Source organism: Macaca nemestrina, chromosome 2, assembly GCF_043159975.1.
Source record: "Macaca nemestrina isolate mMacNem1 chromosome 2, mMacNem.hap1, whole genome shotgun sequence".
Classification (NCBI taxonomy): Eukaryota; Metazoa; Chordata; class Mammalia; order Primates; family Cercopithecidae; genus Macaca; species Macaca nemestrina.
The window spans coordinates 75,842,184-75,865,478 of record NC_092126.1 but is presented as its reverse complement, the minus strand read 5'-3'; positions in this window follow the sequence as shown (position 1 = coordinate 75,865,478).

Below are 23,295 nucleotides of genomic sequence, written 5' to 3'. Positions count from 1 at the left end.
GTAGAAATAATACACTCTAAAAAAGCAATACACAGTCTAGTATAGTAAATACATAAATAGTAACATAGTCATTTATTATCTTCATATATGTCCTGTATATAATTGTATGTGCTGTATTTTTTATGCTTGAAAGTGCAGTAGGTTTGTTTACACCAACATCAACACAAACATGTGAGTAATGCCTTGTGCTATGTTATGACAGCTATGATGTTACTAGGGGACAGAAAATTTTCAGCTCCATTATTATCTGGCGGGACTATATAGTGTGTAGTTGATCAAAACATTGCTATGAGGCGCATGACTATAGATAATGAGTCCTTCTTTTTCGTATTAACCCAAAAGGGAGTTTGGAAGTTATAAAGAGAAATCCAAAGTTGAAAACTCAGCCAGACAAGAAGTTTTGGAGGTTCACCATTGAAGCATTACAGAAAAACCTTTAATGAAAACCTTAAAACTCTCTAGTGTGACAGTTAAGAAGGTAGGAGAAAGTGCCCAGTGTTAAAAGTTTATTTGTAATATGGGTGGAGATAAAGCTGATTTATCTTGCACATTGAGAAAAAGCTTAAGTAGCTACCCAGCAGTGTATAAGAAGTAAATCTTAATTTGTAAATCTTTATGAGGTTAGAGAGTCCCACACTGGAATACAGAATGTGACAAAATAATATAACTTTTTAAGAAATATGTGAAACAAGATCACTGAAAAAGGTGGGAAAAAAGCAGTGCTGTCCTAAGTGACTTTGGAAATGAGTGGAGTCTATAAGACTATGGGCAAAAAAACAAAAAAACAACAGCAGCAGCAGCAAAAAAAAAAAAAAAAAAAAAAAAAAAAAAAAAAAAAAAACTATTGTAGTTGATAATTTTGTTTTTCACTGGGATAGTGTTTAAAGATTTTGAAATGACTATACATGTATACTGGAATTTAACAATAAAGTGAGTGGGTGGCAGATGGTGGTGAGAGACAGGACTAGCTGGATTTCTTGGGCCGACTAAGAATTCCTAAGCCTAGCTGGGGAAGGTAACGGCACCCACCTTCAGACTTTCACTTCCTCTCCCAAGTATTAGAGCAAGTTGTATCTCCAAAGGGATCTAAGGAAGCTCTACCTTGTGTCCTTGGGCATCTAGGCTATGAGCCCAGGGAGTCTTGTCCCTGGAGTCCCTCCCAATTTAGATATACAGCTCTCGACATTGGCAGATACATGAGATCCATTCCCCACCACCCTTGCCAGGGCCCCAACTTTGTAAATGGCTAGGAGGATTGCTCTTCCATTGTGTAAGTTGCTCTCCCTGCCGCATTTCTACCCAGCTTACCCCACCTGCAATATAATCTCCAGGGCTTGTTTCCTTGGCCAGGGCCTTAGAAGTGATGACACAGTACTTTAACAACTGGAACTGTGTCTACAACAACATAATAGATCGGGATAAAAACGAATTGAGTAAATTAAAGGGAGACGCATATTCCTATAGTGGCAAATGGGGAAAACGAGCGAAGGTCCTTCCACTGTGTTTCCGAAATCCAGCTACAAAGAGAGGCAGAGATAGAAAGAGAGAAAAAAAAAAAAAAAAAAAACAGAGAGAGAGAGAAAACAAAAGAAAAAGGAAGAGAGACAGGCAGAGACAGAGAGACAAAGAGCGAGTCAAAGAGAAAGAAAGAGGAGTAGTGAAGAAACAACAGTTTACCCTATTCCTTTAAAAGCAAGGTAAATTTAGAACCTATAATTAATAATTGAAGGTCTTCTCTGTGACCCTACAACACTCCAATACTAACTTGTTGCCTGTGTGAAAAAGGGTGTAGCCCAAGGACCACTGACAACCCATAGTCTTCCTATGGAAAATCCTTAACCCAGTAACCCGCAGATGGCCCAGATGCATTTGATGTGTAGCGGCAACTGCGTTGCTAACAGAAGAAAGCAGAAAAGTTACCTTTAGAGGAAACCTCATTGTGAGCACAACTCACCAGTTCAGAAGTATCCTAAGTAAATAAAGCAGAGAGGTAGCTTTTGTGCTTAATTGATGCTATTCTCTCCATTTGTCTGACTAGACAATTAAACATCCGTAAACAACGTGGAGACATCTATCTCATCCAAATCTAATTCCACAATGTATTTTTAAAGCATGTTGAAACTTCTTAACACCAACTCATTCTTTTTTTCTGACAAATTCTTCACAAAGATGACCAGGTATGTCATAGACTAAACTACCAAGTAGTCAATTATAGCAAGGTTAATGACTAATTGTTTCTTTGAAACAAAAATTTATCTTAGATATCCTCTTTATATAATTTTTTTCAAAAATCTTAATTTATCTCATTTAGTTTATAATTTATTGAAATAAGACAATAGAAACACAGGGTTTCCCAAAAAGCCAGACAACCATAAAAACTTTCACCATATACTAAGATTTCAACCACTGAATCTTATCTTCGCTTTTGCTAAACAAGGCCATGACCTTACGTTTTAATGACTTGTCAGTAGACATGGGACTAATTTTGACCTGATTCTATTTTTTATATTGCATTAATTAAAATCGTTGAAAAGTTTTAATTAGAAAGCATACTTTATGGACAGTTACAAAGGAAAATGCCAATTCAAGAGAGATTCTTCTTTACAGTGTTCCTACTGTGTCACAAAATTACTGTATGTCCATTTAAATTGCAATTCAGCAATAAAGGATTTCCACCTACACATATAACGTTTTCCCTGCTTTTTAGAAGCTTGATGCTTCAGTGGAGATATGTGATATGCTGCGGTGATTGTGTTTTGCCATAAAAATGGTGTTAAATTGGTAAAGGGAAGCCCAGGAAATGTTAGAACAGGAGGGGGCCGGGAAACTGTTTACAGTTCTATTGTAGTTAAGACAGAGTTGCAATTGTGTGGTGTCAGGGTTTGTCTTCTAACTACAGCAGTTACTTAATTACTTTTTGGGAACTGTTTAGTTTTTCTTACTGTTTGATTAATTTAATTTTTTATTAAGTACTTGGAATATTGAGGAGTATTATGCTGCTTTTTAAAAAATCTGTCTGTCCTTGAATTTCAGATTATTAAAATTCTCAACAAATATTTATTGAACGAGTATGTATATCTGTGTGTGCGAGTACATAAGAGTCAGTGTTTTTAAAAAAAGGTTACTAGATAAATGTGGTTTTCTCAAAGTGGCTAACTTACAAGATAATTTTGTAGTCACTTTTTATCAGTATTTCAAAAATCTCCATTATAAGCATAGAATATTTAAGTTATAGCAAATAAATATTCAGATCCATGATATAAGGAAGGAATACAACAATGACAGAAGGAAGTGAAAAATAAAAGGAAGGAAAAAAAGAAGGAAGAAAAGAAGGAAGGGAGGGAGGCGGGCAGAAAGGAAAGAAGGAAGGCAGGGAGGGAGGAAGGAAAAGTGTTTAGTTTAATCTTTTCCAATACTGGTATAAACTTAACTTCATTTTGACACTTTAAAATTTTTAAATTTTGTTCCTAATATTTGTGTGCCTGTGAAGCAATAATGATTAGAAAGGTATATCCTCTCCCTTACCCCCCCAAAAAATGTCTAAACAAAATAAGTTCAAGAGACTGTACTCAATTCGCCTTTTATTACTGAGTTACAGAGGGATACTTACTATATTTTCGTTTTAACCAAATAATTTGTTGAATTACCTTATTTTCCTTACTATGCTTTAATATTATCGCTACACAATTAACAGTTTTGTTTTTAACTATCTGCTTGGTCTTATAATAAAATCTCTTTGGACCAAGGTTTCTCACAATTAAGGATATGATGACAGAGTTTAAGCTGATTTAAAACGTAGTTTAATGTCATCTTCAAAATTCCTAGAAAAAAAATTCTTAATTTTAAGTGGCTGTTTTCATATCATTTTGTGATTACTGCTTTATTTTCCCAAAACATCAAAAATTCTTGCACGTATATTAAGTCCACAGGGAATATATCAGCTGAAGCTAATACTATACATAATTACATGTACATAAACAACTTCAGAACATGCATATTTAATGTATAAGGCAACATTAATTTAGTGCCTTCAAAAGCAAAATATTTTGCCATTCAGCCATGAAACATTATAAAGAAATTTTATGGTGTCCTTACTTCTTCCTAGTGTAAGTGACTGGTAATAGACCATATTTGGCAAGAGGAGTTGTCAACTGCTGGAGTTTATAAGAGAAGATAGTTAAAACATATAATAAGAACATTATCATAGATGAGAAGCAAAACAGAGACGATCATAATCCTCCCTGCCTGCTTTCTCTTATCTCACAAATTAGGAAGCAATGGAAAAGACAGACGGAGTAAATGTGTAACAACTACTGAACTAAGACTATCTTTTCTCATTTTGGACAATCTATTTCTACTTCTCTTATGTAAGATCCTATTTGTAATATAAATATGTTTTTTAATAACATTTTTTCATTTTTACTTTTAATTTGTTGGAAAAACACAATTACTTTCCCACAAACATGATCACACTTCTTTTATTACTGCCTTAGGATAAGTATTTATTAGAGGTAGTTCATTATTTTCAAAGAATCTGTACATTTTATTCTTTATACACAATATCAGCATCCCTTCCAGAAATTTTATTAACTTATAATTCTACTAATAGTAGTTACATTAGGTGGCTTGAATTCTCATAAACTGACATTAAATATAGTTAAACACACTCTGAAAATAAAAATGCACATTAAATTTGTATTTCAATCTTTATTATTAAATGTGACTATATTTTCCAATACTTAATTCATATTTTTATTTCTTTTATCTCAGCACTTTTCCATTTTTACCATTTAATTTTTAATCTAAACGACATCTTCACTAAACCATGTCAACTGAAACTCACGCATGCAGTATTACTACAGTTTTTGAGGTAGATGCAAACAGTGTAGTTAACATACTTCAAGTATGCAACCCAATGCTGTTTTACATGCAAACATGTTAACTAATTAAACAGCCCCAGGTTAAGATATAAATATTTCTAGCACCCAAGAATGTTCCCTTCTGCTCCTTCCCCATTAATATTTCCCCAATAGGTTATCACTATTCGGATCTATCATCATCAACTATATTAACCTATTCTTGAAATTAATAAATTGAAATTATACCATGTACTACACATACTCATTTGTTCCTGACTTGCTTTGTTCGATGAAACATGTATAAGATTCATCTATATTGTTCATAGCAGGACATCCTCTTTATTATTGATTGCTGTGGGGTATTCCATTTCTGTAATATCTCAGGGTTATATAGCCATTTTTATGTTGATTACCTTTTTTGTTTCCAGATTTTGTGTAATACATCTAAAGTGTTTATGAAAATTCCTTCACATGTCTTTTTGGTTGACATATGTACTTCTATTAGACACACATAGGACTGAAATTGTAGCTGTATGTTCAGTTTCCGAAATCAATCTGATAAATTACAAAGGTGTAATATTATGTATCTGTGGATATATTTTTCTCTCCAAAAATAACTTGTCTTTATGTATTTACTTGATATTTTACCTTCTTTCTATTTTAATTGTTTAGGCTATCTTTACTTATTTTATTTTACTGTCTTGCTCTTAATTTGGTGGGTCTTTGTTGGAGTGATCAGACCCAACACCAGGCTGTGGGGGCGACGAAGTCTGGCAGAGTCAAAGGAATGAGAAAAGTTTAAGAGAACGTAAGGTAGGACCAGGCAGCCACCGCTAGTATGGAGGCTGCGAAGTCCCCAAGCTCTGGGAGCCCATGCTGTTTATTGGTGATCAAACAAAGAAACAGGTGATGAGAATGCGGTGTTGAGAGAAAGTAGTGTGTCAAGCGCATCATCTACAGCTGTGATGGTTTAACATTTCCTTGAAGCATGTGGAACATGTTCTGCAACATGAGATAATGGGAAACATGTTATTCTAGTTTAAGACACAAGTGATCCATGAGCCTATGAGTGCCAGAAGCAAGGAGACAGAAAATCTAGACACATTCCAGAGGCCATGAGGAGTTTTTTGCCCTGAGCCTTGGATTCCATCCAAGCCACGAGGGGTGTTATGCCCTGGGCTTAGATTGTGGTGTGTCAGGGAAGCCTTCCACCCTTTGGCACAGAGCTTGGTGTTCCAAAGGCCATGAGGGGTTTTAGACACTGGACCCTGGACTTATTCCAAGACTCTTTTACATTGACATGCAAGGCCTGCCTCAGCCTTTTTCTCAACACTCAACTTTTCCCCAACAAGTTTTTTCTAATTTCTTGACACAAAAGCTTAAGTTATTAATTTTTAAATGTTCTTATTTTTTAAATATATGCATTTTATGTCATAAATTTTTCTTTTGGCAATTCTTTAGGCTCATTATGCCATACTTTTATTGTTCATTTTCTTTTTTTTTATTATTATTATACTTTAAGTTCTAGGGTACATGTGCACAAGGTGCAAGTTTGTTACATATGTATACATATGCCATGTTGGTGTGCTGCACCCATTAGCCTGTCATTTACATTAGGTATATCTCCTAATGCTGTGCCCCCTCCCCCACCCCATGACAGGCCCCAGTGTGTGATGTTCCCCTTCCTGTGTCAAAGTGTTCTCATTGTTCAGTTCCCAGCTATGAGTGAGAACATGCGGTATTTGGTTTTCTGTTCTTGTGATAGTTTGCTGAGAATGATGGTTTTCAGCTTTATCTATGTCCCTACAAAGGACATGAACTCATCCTTTTTTATGGCTGCATAGTATTCCATGGTGTATATGTGCCACAGTTTCTTAATCCAGTCCATCATTGATGGACATTTCGGTGGGTTCCTTATTGTTCATTTTCCAACTGTGGTTTCTTCTTTGATTCACAGATAATAAGTATTACATTCATATAGAAAAATCAAAGTAGAGTTTAAGTCCAAGTAAAATATGATATTTTAAAAATATAGAAATAATATTTTCTTAGAGAACAATAAGGTGTCTGAAAAACAAATATCTGTTGTTGTTTATTTTTCTTTTTTTTAATCTACTTTTTTTTTTTTTCTGAGATAGGAGGCCCTTGCTCTGTTACTCAGTCTGGAGGGCAGTGGCACAACCATGGATTACTACAGACTTGACTTCCTGGACTCAAGCAATCCTCCCACCTCAGCCTCCTGAGTGTCTGGGATCATGGGATCACAGGCACACACAACCATCCCTAGGTGTTTTTTGTTGTTGTTTGCTTATTTTGTTTTTTGTAGAGATAGGGTCTTGTTTTGTTGACCAGGCTGGCCTCGAACTCCTGGGCTCAAGAGATCCTCCAACCTTGGCCTCCCATAGTCCTGGGTTTACAAGCATGAGCCACAGTGCTTGGCCTGAATCTACTTGCTTTAACACCTGAATCTACTTGATTTTACCCTAGGAAACAATGCTAAATTCAAGTAGAAATCAAGAATTAGTAAATTTCAGAAAAAAAAAAAAACAAAATACTGGAAAAAATTCATTGCATTCAAATATGTGGCACATACACACACACAGAGAAAGAAAGAGAGACAGAGAGACAGGAGAGAGAGAGAGAGAAGTTTTCACATACTTAACCTGCATAATCCCTTCTAATTTTAAAAAATTGTATGGAATGTACACCAAATGCTAATATAACTAGTATAAAAGATTTTGTTATCTTACAGATATCACATATTGTGGGCAGTGAACTCTGAAATTCATTTACTTTTCTTCATTTTGCACTCCAGGATCTAATAAATCTGATGGAGCTGAACAACTAACCCATGATAAGAAACGGTTGAATGTGAGAAATTAAAAGAAAAAGATATTTAAAAGTCCAAAGAGAGGGAAAAGAAGACAAACACTGTCCAAAAAAATCTCTGAATTGTCATGAACAGTCATTTACGTACCACTGGGATGAAGAACTGAGCTATTGTAATCATCATTAGAAATTGAGGGAGGAGAGCATTGTCAAGTAAACAAGAGAAGAAATCAAACTATTCAACTTCCCTCCTTTAGATTCGTCGGGAAAATACAAATCTCAGCTATAATAAAATATTTTATAATTTTTTTCCCAAGACAATGTTTCCTTAGATGGACACAGTTCAAGATTTGAACTGTTCTGTATTGAAGAGAGTTCTGTATTGAATTTTATGAGGATGCAAACTTATTTTACTCCAGTTGTTTCTGTTTAGAACATGACGATTCTCATTTTTTTTTTATTTTATTTATAGTGACTCTAACACTCTGTAACTGATGATAAAATTGAAAGAAAAGAATAAAATGTATTTGTGAATTTCAAAGCATTTTATGTGCATTTTGTTACACTATTCAACTTTTGAGGGCAAAAGCATTCTAGTGTCTAAAACATTTTTATATGCAAAATAAGTATCTGTTAAATATGTGTTAAAAGAATAAATACATTCTTTAAAAACAACTCTTTCATGAGACAGCCTAAGAAGACAGATTTACATAGTTTTTGCCCTTCTAGTATTCTGAGTTGGGAACATTTTACTTGTAATATCATAGGCCCATTCACTTATTCATAATTAATATACATTTTGCAAACTAAAAACCACTATATTTCAACAGTCCTAGTGCCTTGGTGATTATTAAAAGCAGAAATATATAATATGAAAAATAAATTTCAAATTTCAAATTGTGTGGGTTAAGATTAATTTTTAGAATCTGAAAATATTATCTTCTGATAGATTTTATATTTGTTAATATAGAATGATTTACCCATATATCTGTATAACTATGTTTATTTCTACATAAAAATCCAGATACTTAAGTATTTATTTGTTATGAATATATTTTCTCTGATGTTCAAATACCTTTTATGCAAAGGATGGAACTGTGCTGTACTATATTTGCAATCACTTCAATAATTTTCACAGATAAAGCTGCAGAACTTTGAAAGAAAAAAACTAAAACAATTTTTCACAGTGATAAAGCATGAAAATAAACCTAATGAAGATAATTCAGATGATTGTAATAATATATGGCCATGGGGACAATTAATCTCTAATGCCAGCTAATTTAAATGTAACTTAGTTGTCAGTCAATGACACATGAACACTGTCCTAAATATTTTATTCTTATCAACAGAAGTACAAATAGCTTTATCCCAGCCCTAGGTACTTAAGAGAGCCAGACTAAAAAGGCATCATGCGGAAGCCCAGGAATGATTTTATAGCAAATAACATATAATGGCTCTTTTTGAGCTTCCCATCGTTTGTCACATCATCACATTTTAAACACGTTATTTTGAATGCCTGGTTATATATTAAAAAAATATATATATACCTAAACTGCTGTTTCCCATGTGCTTTTGAAATCTAGGGAAAGATGCACCCAGAAGTTTTAGATAAACACAACAAAATCAAACAACACTAAAGAAATTCTTAGGCTATTACGCACAGTATCTTAAACAAGGATACGCATTTATTCAGCACTTAAGGCATACTATTAAGGCTGGGCACGGTGGCTCATGCTTGTAATCCCAGCACTTTTGGAGGCCAAGGAGGGCTGATCATTTGAGGCCAGGAATTGGAGAACAGCCTGACCAACATGGTGAAACCCCATCTCTACCAAAAGTACAAAAATTAGCTAGGTGTGGTGGCGCATGCCTGTAATCCCAGCTACTCCAGAGGCTGAAGCACTAGAATCGCTTGAACACAGGAGGCAGAGGTTGCAGCAAGCCAAGATTGATCCACTGCACTCCAACCTGGGCAACAGAGTGAGACTCTATCTCAAAACAAACAAACAAAGCATCTATTCTGAACAAGAAACTGTCCTAGGCATTGGAGAAAGGCAGGAAAGGTTTTGGTAATATAGGTAGATTAAAAAATATTACTAATATCATTAATAAATTTCCCTCTACCTCCAAAAAAGTATGCCTCACTTCCTACGACGGGAACACAGTCAAGTAAACATTACATAAAAATACAAGAAAGAGATTAATAATCAATAAAATGATATACATGACCATTACAATCAATGAGGAAATAACGATTTAAATAAGCTGTAAAAGTTAGGAGGTTAATGCCGAGGTGGCATTTGAAACGACAACTGAAGACTTCTGAAGTGATACTTCTATGTTAATTCTAGAATTAAAATTTTGGAGTTACAAACTAAAATCAAATAAGATAGCACACTTAAAGCATTTTCCTTTACAAAATGCTTTCATATGACATTAACTAATATAGTAAAAAGGTTACTAGATTGTGCTTAATTACAATATATGCTTTACTTATTTTATTCCTCATTATTGCTTCAAGAAGAAGATTCAAAACAAGAGTTGTTGTTCATAAATAAATAAATAAATATCTGATATCAAGTTACTTTATTTGAAAACAGATATCCATATAGATTAAATCACTGTGCACATTTATTTGAAAATATTACTTTCTGTTGTCACACTTCATAAAAATTCAAACTACTAACGGATTTCAAAAAGGCTGTGGAAAAATAAATATAGAAAGTAAAACTCTTAAATTTAAACTGTATTTCTCATCATAACCTCCATCAAGTTCAAGACACTTTTGTAGGTGATTATCCTAGCCATTTAATCCATCTCTAAAGTACTGAGGTACCTGGAAATGTAATCGTATCAATACGGCCTATTTTTAAATTAGCAACGGAAGAAAAATGGGTACTCTTTACAGATTTTTTTTTCCCCAAGATTAGAAAACAAAAAGAAGTTAGAAGGAGCCAAATCATGACTATAAGGGGGATAACTAATGATTTCCCATCGAAACTCACAAAATTGTCCTTGTTTGATGAAAGGAATGAGCAAGAGCTTTGTCATGGTGAAGAACTCTCTGATGAAGCTTTCCCAGATATTTTTCTGCTAAAGTTTTGGCAAACTTTCTCAAAATACTTTCATAATAAGCAAATGTTATTGTTTTTTTGTCCCTCCAGAAAGTCAACAGGCAAAATGTCTTACACATTCCAAAAAACTGTTACCGTGACTTTTGCTCTTGACTGGCCTATTTTGTCTTCGACTGAACCACATTCACCTTTAGTAGCCTTTGATTGTGCTTTGTTTTCAAGGTTGTACTAGTAAAACCATGTGTCATTAACTATTACAATTCTTCGAAGAAATGCTTCCTAATCTTTATACCACTTGTTTAAAATTTCCATTGAAAGCTCTACTCTTGTCTTCAGGTGATCTGGACACAGTGGTTTTTTCTATTGAGTGGAAAATTTGCTCAACTTTAATTTTTTTTTCAGCCAGGATTGTATAAGCTGAGTTAATTACAGTGATGTCTGTGATGTCAGCTTTTTCTTTTGTTTTTAATTGTAGGTGCTTTTCAATTAAAGCAAGAACAAGATTATTTTTTTCCTTGCAAATTGTTGCAAATGTTCACTGTTTTCATCTTTAACATTATTTCAATCTTTATTAAAATATTATAGCCATTATACACTTCATTCATGCCACCAAAAACCACTTATACCCAAGTTATTGAAATTTAAAAAAAAATGTTATTTGCAAACTGCTGATTTCTTCAGAGTTTTTACCCCATAAACTGTTGAAAATTAGTATTAATCAATAATTTTACGAGGCTTCCACCCAACCTTTGCCATAAATTTTACTTTTGTTTTTGCTTTCATTTTAGCAGATTCCATGTTGCTCTAATATGGACTCTTTTCAAACTCATGTTTTAATTATCCTTAGTGCTTCAAACTAGATCCTGTTCAGACATATTTCAGTAAGAATGAGTTTATTTTGGTGCAATACATTTTGAATTTTATGCATAGCTTTTTTCTTAATATGCATTTTTTCATGGACTTTTTGAAGTTTCTTTGTGTTCGCATATATTTTAGGATGACTGTAATGCTTGATTACTTTCCAAAGGCTCAACTTACAAATGCCATTATATTTAGGGAGAAGCAACAAAAGCATAAAATAAGTTATTAGCATTAGAGACATTTTATAAAGTATTTTATAGCTTTTACTTTCATCTACTTTCAATTCCTTGAAATTCCTTATTTCAAGAATTTATATTTGAAATTTTCACCATAAATTGTATTACAAAGAACAAATATTTCTTTATATAAGTATCCTGGGTATTTCCCCATTTCTCCTGTAAAATATATAAATATATCTCTACAATCTATTTAATATTTTGCTTTGGGATATATTTTTTAAGAATTTTCTTTAAAATTATATATAAATCAGCATCAAAATTAGCATGGGTTAAAATATTACACACACATACACGTAACTTTATTAAGAATATCCCGTGTGATAAGTTTGGAAATTGAATCGTGACTATGCTCAGTTATTTACGGTATACCAAAGCTAATTCTCACAAACATCATATTAGGGTGTGTTTACTAAGTTTCCAAGTAGGGAAATTATAGTCAGATTTGTGATTGATGAAACCATTTGTTCAACATTGTACAAATAACAGTAAAAAGAGCCGAAATAAAAATCAATATTGGTCTGCTTCAAATACCCGAGCTTCCTAATACATCATGCTTTGATTAACCTCATCTATTAGTCTGTTCAGGCTGCTATAAGAAAATGCCTTATGCCAGGTAGCTTAAAAAACAGATATCCATTTTTCAGAGGTCTGGAAACTGGAAGTCCGGGATCAATGTGCTGGCAAATTTGGTTTCTGGTGACGGTCCCGGCTTGCAGTCAGCTGCCTTTTAACTGTGTTCTCACATGGTGATGAGAGAAAGGGAAGGCTCAGGTCTCTCTTCCTCTTCATATAAGGACACTAATCCCATTATGGTAACCCCCCCATAACCAAATTTAAACTTAATTACCTTCCAAAGTTCCAACTTACAAATGTCATTGTACAGGGGGACAAGCAACAAAAACTTTCAGTTCAGAGCACCTAGTTTGCTTTATTTATAAATATCAATCTTAAAGTTTGCCTTGTTTAAATAATATGGCTGTAGTTAAGCCAAATTGTGTGTGTATGTGTTTGTTTGTATGTATGTGTGTGTGTACAGTCATACATATATACAATACAATTTTTAAGTTTTAGTCTGTACTATTTATCAATTGTTATGGACACGTGGGATTGGCTGCCCATTACCATTTTCCTTTAGAACAGCCAATCCCCCTATTCAAATATCAGTGCAAGATCTTACATCCTGTTTCAACTTATCATCCCCACAGGTTAATAACCAGGCTATGATAGGAAATTCCTAAATCTTTATTCTTCTGGATTCAGTGATTTGGTTTATATGTCACCTGACAAACTAGATCAATGGGTTTCTTAGTAACACTTGGGCCTCATTTATAAAGAGTTTGAAGTCAATCTAAATAATTGCTGTAATATTAGAGTTATCATCTTTACTAATTTAAATCAATGTGCAAAAAATTTCAGATAAAGTAAGATAGGTTCATCTTAACAATCAAAGTGGAGAAACAAAGAAAAGAATGGGACCCTAGATGATTTACTTTCTTGTTCCTTCTAATTCAGTGTCCCAGATGTGTGCATCTTTCTGGAGTTATCTTTCATCTAGTGTGTGGATTCTGTGAGTAAAAGTGTTATCTATTTGCCAAAAGTAGATTGATTGAGTTGTGTTCCTGTCATTGCAACCAAAAGTTAAAACTAATAAGGAAATTAGTATTCAATGTAGGGTCTTAATCCATTACTGATTGGTGAAAATGATGGAATTATGGTGCCAAGTAGAGAATGACAATCCCTTCTAGGATGGCAAAATTGGTTATTTATTATGTTGTTATGAAGTCTATAAAGCATATATGAAGCATATAAAATATGACCCATTTCTCTTTAGACTCAGATTGTTCATCCTCTGAAATCTGTGCTTTGTCACAGAAAATGTTATGATATCGACCTATTACCATTATTGACTACTTATCCTGGCCCTTGATAGTCATGAGAGATATGCCATACCCATCACAACAGTAATTTTCTTTCCAAATTGAAAATATTACGATACCGGTAAATCTTGGTCAACTCTTTTTCATACTGTATATAACCCAGGGAAGAGCTGAGAGCTTAGAGCTAAGATTTAGTTGCTGGTAAACTTTTTTGGTTAAAATACACGCACACACACACAAAATCCCAGGTTTTACTAGCCAAGCAGTTTGATCTCTTTTTCCCCCAGGAATGGATATTTGCTTTGTCAAATTCTAATTTTCCAGGCCTTAAAATATAATGTTTTTATCTTTGGTACTTTATTAGTATAATACATTATATTTATTGATTTTAATAAATTTTTAATAAAACTTTTAATGTAATTTTAAGTTTATAGTACAAGTATCAAGAATTTTTAAAATTCCCCATATGCTTCACAATCAATTTATCTTATATTATTAATATGCTAAATTAGTAGGACACATTTTTACAATTAATTAACCATATTTATGTTTCAATATTAACTAAAATCCACACTTTATTCAGATTTCTTTAGTTTTATCTAATGTCTATAATTTTCCAGGATCCCATCCAGGATATCATATTACATTTATCAGTCACTTTTCCTGAGGCACTTCTTTGCTGTTACAGTTTTTCTGACTTTCCTTACTTTTGATGACCTTGACAATTTTCAGGAGTACTAGTCAGGGATATTGTAGAAAATCCCTCAGTTAGAATTTGGCTGATGTTGTTTTCCCATTTAAACTGAGTTCATGGGTTTTTGAAAACAACACAAGTAAAATGCCATTCCATCACATTACTACAAAAGTATACACCACCAACACAATGTAACAGAGTTGATAACTGACCTTGATTCCTGGTTGAGATAATGTTTACCAGGTTCCTCTACGGGAAAGTTACTCTTTTCCCCTCTCTCCATACTGTAATCTTTGGTAGTCATGTATGCAGCTCACACTTGATAAGTGGGAAGTTTTATTTCACTTCCTTAGGGGTGAAGTCTTAGAGACTTCTTAGATCCTCTCAGCTGACATAGCAAATAAATTGTTTAGAATTCAGAACTGGAGAATTTTCCAATTTCCCTACCCACACTCATTTATTTTTATTTTTAGTCAACATTTATTTTTATAAGCATTGACTCATAAATATTTATTTTGTACTTTGGGTTATAATTCAAAACTACTCGATTTTCTTGCTCAATTTGTTCCAGCTTTAGCTTTTGGGAATTTTTTCAGTTGCCTGGTCTGTTTGCCATACCCCAAACTTTGGGTGATTCTTTGTTTTAATTGAACATTGTCTTATTTTCTTGTATTGTGAGATACTCCAGGCACCTCTTCAATAGTTCCCGCCTCAATCCTAAAATCAACTGTTTCTTCAGGGAGGTCTGATTTCTTTTATTGGGGAAAAATATTAGAAAGCAATATGCTGGTGCTCTATACACTCATTGCTACCAGCGGCATTATTTTTAGATCCTCTCAGCTGGCATAGCAAATCTATGTGTGTGTGTGTACAAACCATGTATATACAAATATCTCTCTAGCTATCTATCTGAAGTTTTCCATCTATATCTATGTTAAGCTAAACATACCTTTCAACTATCTCTTCACTTCTAATCCTTTCAAATAAATTAGACTTCCTTCTCCCCTTGCTTATCAGTAACTTCCCATTCTAACAGTGAAAAAGCTTGCTCCCATCATCTACTACTTATTTACTTGACTGTTTAATTTTAGTATATGTGTATATCAATTTCAGAACTGTTATATGGTATCCCCATGGGAGACAGCTAAGCAGCTTTATAAAATATGGTGCAGTACGTTTTTTGTGTAGTTCTTTTTACCTTTAAACTTCTTGGCTTCACTTATTTCCAAAAGTCTCCATATTTTACAACAAAATTTTTCGTAATGAGGTTTCCTATAGTTGTGTAGCTGTGCAGTTTAGTTTCAAAATACATTTTAAAATTGTTTTTCTCTTTTCTAGTCTTAACCTTGAAATGTACTTTGAAACCTTTTGTTTTTCTTCCTTTCGACTAGATATTCTCTTGCACTGTGCTAGCTTCTCTAATTAAGTGCTTGTTTAGAAATACCAGGGGATAAACTCGAAATAAACTACACGTGGAGACCCAGCTGTAGAATCCTCTCTTGTCTAGAGGGAGTTGCAAACAATCAGTACACCATTACTGGGCTAAAGTCAAGACAATACCAATCAGACCTCCTAAAGGGAGCTTACTCAAGATAACCATTGGAACAAGACACACAGATCCTGTTCCTTGCCCCACTCCCACATGCTCCCCATGCCAGGTTACCTTTCTTAAACTCACTCATGTGCTTAATATTTTGAAATGGTCTTTCAGAGGAATGAGCCTGGCCATTTCTGAACTGTCATTTGAATAAAATTGCTTTCCTTTCACCAGATCCTGCTTCTCCTATTTTTGCTTTAAAGCTGTGAGAAGCTGGACTTGCATTCGGTTACATTTATAATACCACTGGTTTATTTTGTCACAGTCTTCATTGCATGTTGTGTCTCTTTTTATTTCCTAAATGTTTTACATAATTTGCATGCATTAAGTTTCACTCTTATCGCTGTGAAGAACTAGGGGCTTACCGAAATGAATAATGTCATGTAATCACCATTAGAGTATCATACAGAATTATATACTTTCACTGAACTGTGATTCACTTTTCAACCTCAGTCTATCAACAGACCACTTTAAACACTGATATGTTTGCCATTTTTGTATTTTTGCCCTCCCCCCCTCCGGATGCCATATAATTTAAATTCTACAGTACTTAACCTTTTCAGACTGACTTTTTCAAATAGTAATATGCACTTAAGATTTACACATTTTTCAACATGGCTTGATAGGTAGCGCATTCATTCTATTGCTGATTAGTATTCCATTGCATTGATTTACCACAATTTGTTTATTCATCACCTAATGGAAGGACCTCTTAGTATCTTTCAATTGTTGGTGTTTAAGAATAAAGTTGATACAAGCATACAGGCATTAATGTGAATGTTTCTGTGTGGTTATAAGTTTTCAAATCAATTGAGCAAATACCTAGGAGTGTAACTGCTGTACCATTTGGTAAGATTATATTTAGCTTTGTTAGAAACTACCAAAACTATTTTCCAAAGTAGCTTTGCCATTTTTCATCCCCACCAGCAATGAACAAGAGTTTTTTTTTGTTCTGATACTGAGTTTCCAATATTAAGCCAGCCCTGCATTCTTGGGAAGAAGTCATTTCGTCATGAATTCTGATTCATTTTACAAAAGTGTGCGTTGTATTTGCTAAAATTGTTTTAGGAAGTTGTGTTCACAACTCTTATGGTGTTCAGGTGTTCACAAATGCCCATTTATTACTCTCTGCTTTGTTTTAAACAAACCAGTCAACCTTCTCTCCTTTCTACAGAATCCTAAAGTTTTCTTGTCACTAAGCTTGAGTAAATTCTAAAAATTGAAAATACCATCACATCAGCTTATCCTCAGGGTCATCTGATGACCATAGCAAAGCAATGTCTCTGTTAAACTCTACTTATCGTTTTCCCTTGTTTAACAAATTTCTGCTTAAAATATCCCTTTTCTTTCCTTCTAATTTAACACTATAAAGAAAAGACTTTTTTGTTTGAATTTGAAATGCTTGCAGTTATCTGAAATCAGTGTTCTTCCTACTGCAATAGTCTTTCTTCTGAATAAAATAGTTCCTTAAAGTACAGATTTGTGTTTATTGGACAATAGATATAGACGTATTCACATTATTTCCTTTTCAATGAGATTTGATAGCTTGTGTTCTTCAAAGATTAAGCCTATTTCAATAAGATTGTACAATTTATTTGCATGCAGTATTAAAAATAATAGTTCTTTATTTTATTATCAGTACATGTAGTATCTGTAATGATTTCCATTCTCTTATTCCTGATATTACTGTTTTTTGTCATTTCTGTAATGTTTTTATTACTCTGACCAGAGGTTTGTCAATTATATTAACCTTCTCAATAATATCCACTTCCTATTATTTATTTTCCCTACTTTTTCTGCTTTTTAATTCAATTTCTGTTGTGATCTTTATTTTTTTCTTTTTCTTTATTTTGAGATTTTTTTCTTTCTCCTTCTCTCTTTTTTTAAAAATTTATTTAGAGAGAAGCAGCCTTCATTAATTTGACACCATTCTTCTATTACATTCTTTTTAATAAAACCATTTAGTGCTACAAGAATTTCTGAATATTCATTTACCTGCATCCCATGCCTTTTGATGCACTGTGTTTTCATTCATATTTTTCTGGTTTCACATGTCTAGTAATTTTTATATGATGCCAGAAATTGTGAATGTTCTTAAAAATCATACTGAACAGTTTGTAGTTCTCTACATTTTCCTGAATGTTGTTCAGGGATGGGTTTTAATAACTTGAAAATTTTTTGTTGTTTCAAGTCTCGTTTTAAAGATTTATCAAGTGAGACATAAGTAGTTTTTAGGAAACAACTTTTATGTAGACAGATAGATTTAGGGAATACAAGCACAGTGTTTTTACATGAATATTTTGTGTAGTGGTAAAGTCTGGACTTTTAGTATAGCCATCACCCAAACCCTGTACATTGTACCCTTTGAGTAATTTCTCATCTCTCATCCCTTTCACCCTCCCAGGTCTCCAACATCCATTATTCCACACTGTATGCCTATCTATACACATTATTTAGCTCCCACTTGTGAGAACAGGTAGTTTTTGACTTTCTGTGCTTGAGTTATTTCACTTAAGATGATGTCCCCTAGTTCCACCCATGTTGCCACAAAAGACATGATTTCATCTTTTTTATGGCTTAGTATTGTAGTGTGTGTGTTTGTGTGTGTGTGTGTGTGCACGTGCGTGTGTGTAGGACCACGTGGTAAATATCTATCTATAATTTTTTGTATTATTTGTGTAGACACCCAGTAGTGAGATTAGATCAAAGGTTAGTTCTATTTTTTGTTCTTTGAGAAATTGTCATACTGTTTTACATAGAGGGTGTACTAATTTATATTCCCACCAACTGTGTATATGCATTCCCTTTTGTCTGCATCCTTGCCAGCGTGTTACTTATTTTTACTTTTTAATAACAGCAATTTTGACTGGTGTAGAATGGTATCTATTTAGGTTTTAACTTGCATTTCTCTGATTATTAGTGATGTTGAACATTTTTTGTATTTTTATTGGCCACTTGTATGTCTTTTAAAAAATGTGTGTTCATGTCTTTCACCTCCTTTTAATGGGGTTTTTGTTTTGTTGTTGTTGTTGTTATTGTTGAGTTGTTTGAGTTCCTTATAAACTCTGAATAGTTTATGTGTCTTTTGTTAGATGCATAGCTTTTAAACATTTTCTCCCATTTTGTAGTTTATCTGTTTATGCCATTGAATATTTCTTTTTCTGTGCAGGTTTTCAGTTTGATAACATCCTATTTGTCTATCTTTGTGTTCTTTTAGTTTTCAAAGTCTTAGTCATGAATTCTTTTCCCATGCCAATGTTCAGAAAATATTTTTCCTGTTTTCTTCTAATAATTTAATATTTTCAAGTCTTGAGCTTAAGTCTTTAATTCATCTTGAGTTAATTTTTGTATCTGGTGAGAGACAGGAGTCCAGTTTCACACTTCTGCATATGGCAATCCAATTTTCGCAGCATCAGGTATTATATAGTGTGTACTTTCCCCAGTGTTTTTTTCAACTTTGTCAAAGAACAGTTGACCGTAGGTATGTAACTTTATTTCTGTGTTCTCTTTTCTGCTCCTTTGGTCTATGTGTTTATTTTTAATCCACTACCATGCTGTTAAATCTACCCTTGTAGTATAATTTGAAGTCACATAATGTAATGCCTACAGCTTTGTTCTTTTTGCTTAGAATTGCTTTGGCTATTCACATTCTTTTATTGTTTCTTATGAATTTTAGGATTATCTTTAAATTATGTGAAAAATAACATTGGTGTTTTTATAGGATTGCATTTAATCTGTAGATTGCTTCGGGCAGTGTGGCTTTTTTAAGGATATTGATTCTTCTCATCCATGGCCACGGGAAGTTTTTATCACTTGCTTGTGTCATCTACAATTTCTTTTCTCAGTGTTTTGTGGTTCTGCTTATAAAGATCTTTCACCTCCTTGATTAAATGTATTCCTAGGTTGCTAATTATTCCACACTTCTAAAGAAAAATTCTTCTGCGGACTCTACCCAATTCTCAATAAATTATAAAATTTTTCAATTTTGACTAGTGGGAATTAGCACTCTTCCTGGTATTGTGAAGGCTCTGTTTCTTCTAATCATTTTAGGTGTTTCTTTTTTACTGGCCTGGACTAATTTCCTTAAATCCATGAAATATTAGTATTCTCTGGATATTTGAGGGAGTCCCTGGCACAGTGGTCTAGAATTCTCTGTCTTTGCTGCCCCTTTTCTGTGATAATATTCCCTATTACTCTACACTTTTTGTGTTTTCTAGACTCTCAATCTTACCTCTTCAACTAAAAGAATCTGCCAGGCTTTAACTCGGATCCTCCTCTTTGACCTACAGCCTGGAATCTTTCTCAGGACAATAAGCTGATTCATCTTATGAGACATTTAGTTCTATTTTATAAAGAGTACTAACAGAGTAACTAAAAAATAATAAAGAAATGAACACAAATTTGAACAAAGCAGTAGTAAAGGGTAGGGGGCCTCCATAAAATAACTAAATATTATTTAACAATTGAATAATGATTAAATAACAAATTATTATTAACAATTGAATAATGATTAAATAACAATTTTTTATTTAACAATTGAGTATTATTTTGTGTATGCTGATTTAAATAATATCTGTTCTAAAATTTAATCAGGTAATTCATTGCCTATTCTCCTCTAGATATTGAATTGTGATTGTTATTTTAATATAAATCTTAACACTTTGAGGCATTTAACCAATTGGTAATATCTACTGTCATGAGCTCTAATAAATGACTGAAAGTATCAATAAATAAGAGAGCAGCAGTGGTCAAAAATAATCAAAATTTTAATGTTAAGTATACAAGAAATATAGATATCTAGGAAAATGTATGCCTATAAAAATATTTTTAAAATAAAACATAAGAAATAACAATATCAGATAATCTAAAATATTGTTATTTATTACAAGTTCTTATTATTCATATTTCTCTGCAACATTCCTGTTCCCCACTCAAAATTTGGAAGTTAGATTTAAAATTATGGTTGTTGGGTAAATGATCAAGTTAGTGAATACGTGCAATTTGAATGGATTGCACATTTTGCCTTAAAACGTAGTAATACAGGTCATGAGTTAGCAGTATTAAATACTACTAATAGGAATAGTAATATGAATAATAAATATTCATTATTAATAAATAGTAATAAATAGTATTTTACTTGTAGTAATGTAGGTAAAAGAGTGTGTATTAAAATTGCAATAAAATCTAAATGTATTTCAGTGGCAGATTCTGAAATCCACAAGATTAAATGTTACTGATAGTGTTCCACATGGTAGAAAGTCTTGAAAATAGTAAACAACAGAAACATAACTAAGAATATTGTATATTTTTCAATTGATATTTCAAAACACACACATCATAATTTAATAATATTTCCAGCGCTTGCAACTACATATCATATTCCTTTCTAGGTAGGACATGCTAGGAATGTGACATAACCTACCATAAAGACACTTCGGAGAACACTGGGCTCTTTCTGGTGAAGAACAGAGAACTGCCCTTATTTTACTTGATAGGACATAAATATAGAAACCGTAACAAGATAAAGAGAAAATTTAGCTTTACTCTAAATTGATATTTATAATTCTCATCTCTTTATAATGACATACATTTCAAAAGATAAATTGTGCTGGAATTGCTAGAGAAGAAAAAACTTCTGCAGAGGAAATGCAGACTTAACTCTTTCTCCGTTGTTGCTTTTGTATAGTTTGCTGTTCAGAAATGGGGGTTCATCTTGGTACTGCTTAATCAAAAACTGCGTTTATAAGTCATGAGTGTGTTATATCTTCTAAAGGAAAATTTGATAACCTTATTAGTATTAGTACATTGAGTTTTTTTTTCTGCGTAGTGGAAATGCTTTTCACATACAGCAACACACGCAGGATACAAACAAATGTCAGTGAATCTTAGAAGGTGAGTAATTTGTACTAAGTATAATAAGTAAGTATGAGAAAGCATTCCAAACATGACTTGGAATTTGGATATAGGCCTCAGACATCAAAGTGGATGCTCTTTCCACACAACTGCCTTTCTTATTCAAAGTTTCTTTTTAATATAAAGAAACATTATCAGATAAAGGGAACCTCTTTGTTCCAAATCACATAAAAAATATTCAATTACCTCATTTGTCAGTAATGATGAGATATATGACGTCAGTTGAAATTATAGATTGTATTTTTTAAAATCTTATTTCTGCTCTCCACCATATGGTGAAGGCATGAAAAGAAATATTCAAAAAAGTTTGGGTATTTTTACAAAAGTATGGCATTTCTTCAGGTTTTGCCTTTCACCAGCTTTGATTTATACTTGATTTTAAAACATATTGAGTCTTATTCTCCCCTCACTAGCATGAGAGAGTAACTGCCATAAATCCTTGATACTGTCAGCTTACGCAAAGGAAAAGATTGTTCTGGATTGTGCAACACATATAATACCAACTCAGGAGCAGAAAAAAATATGATGAGAGATGAAATATTTATGTCCTAGAGGAATAGAAAAGTAGGAAGCAAGCTCTTCATTATCATGAAGAAATTAGGCTAATTTATTTGTAACACTAAAAGTAAATAATGGAAAAACAGCTTTCTTTCAAAAATCTAGTCATAAACAAAAAAAGTGGTATTTTTTAGCCAATAAAATCCAAATAACATCAATTATAACTACTTGAAAATAATTATCCTAAAAATCATGCTATGTGCTATTTTGATGTATTTTGGTTTTTCTCATTCATATAAACGAATTCAATTAAATAAGCAGTTTAGCTTTCCCAGGGCAAGCCAAAAAAGCTGAATGTGTGATAAATATGACTAAAATTATGCCTTAAATATCAATATGTCTAATGGGTATATGCAAAATATAAAGCTTTATCACAATTTACTACATAGTTTTCCAAGCACATGATTATTTTTATTTCTTGAGAGATAATCATGCATACATCAAAGTAATTTTGGACTGTGAATACTTTGCAGGATTACATAGCCATGATAAATTATTTTGTTTTATAAAGAAAATATGTTTAGATCATTTCCTACAGAATATACTATTATGTTATTTTAGATATACTCAGAGATATTAGAAAATATCATTATAAAATATTCTATAATATTCAATGGTCTATACTTATAGAATTTATTTTTTAGAAAATAGAGACATTGAAGGGCAGATCATGAGAAAAGTCACAACTCAAATATATATTAAGCTCTTCTTTACTCTCATTTAATTTTGACAAAATAATCAGTTTTGAGTATAGTAAAAAATGAGAGAGAGCAGTCATATATTCTTTATTATTT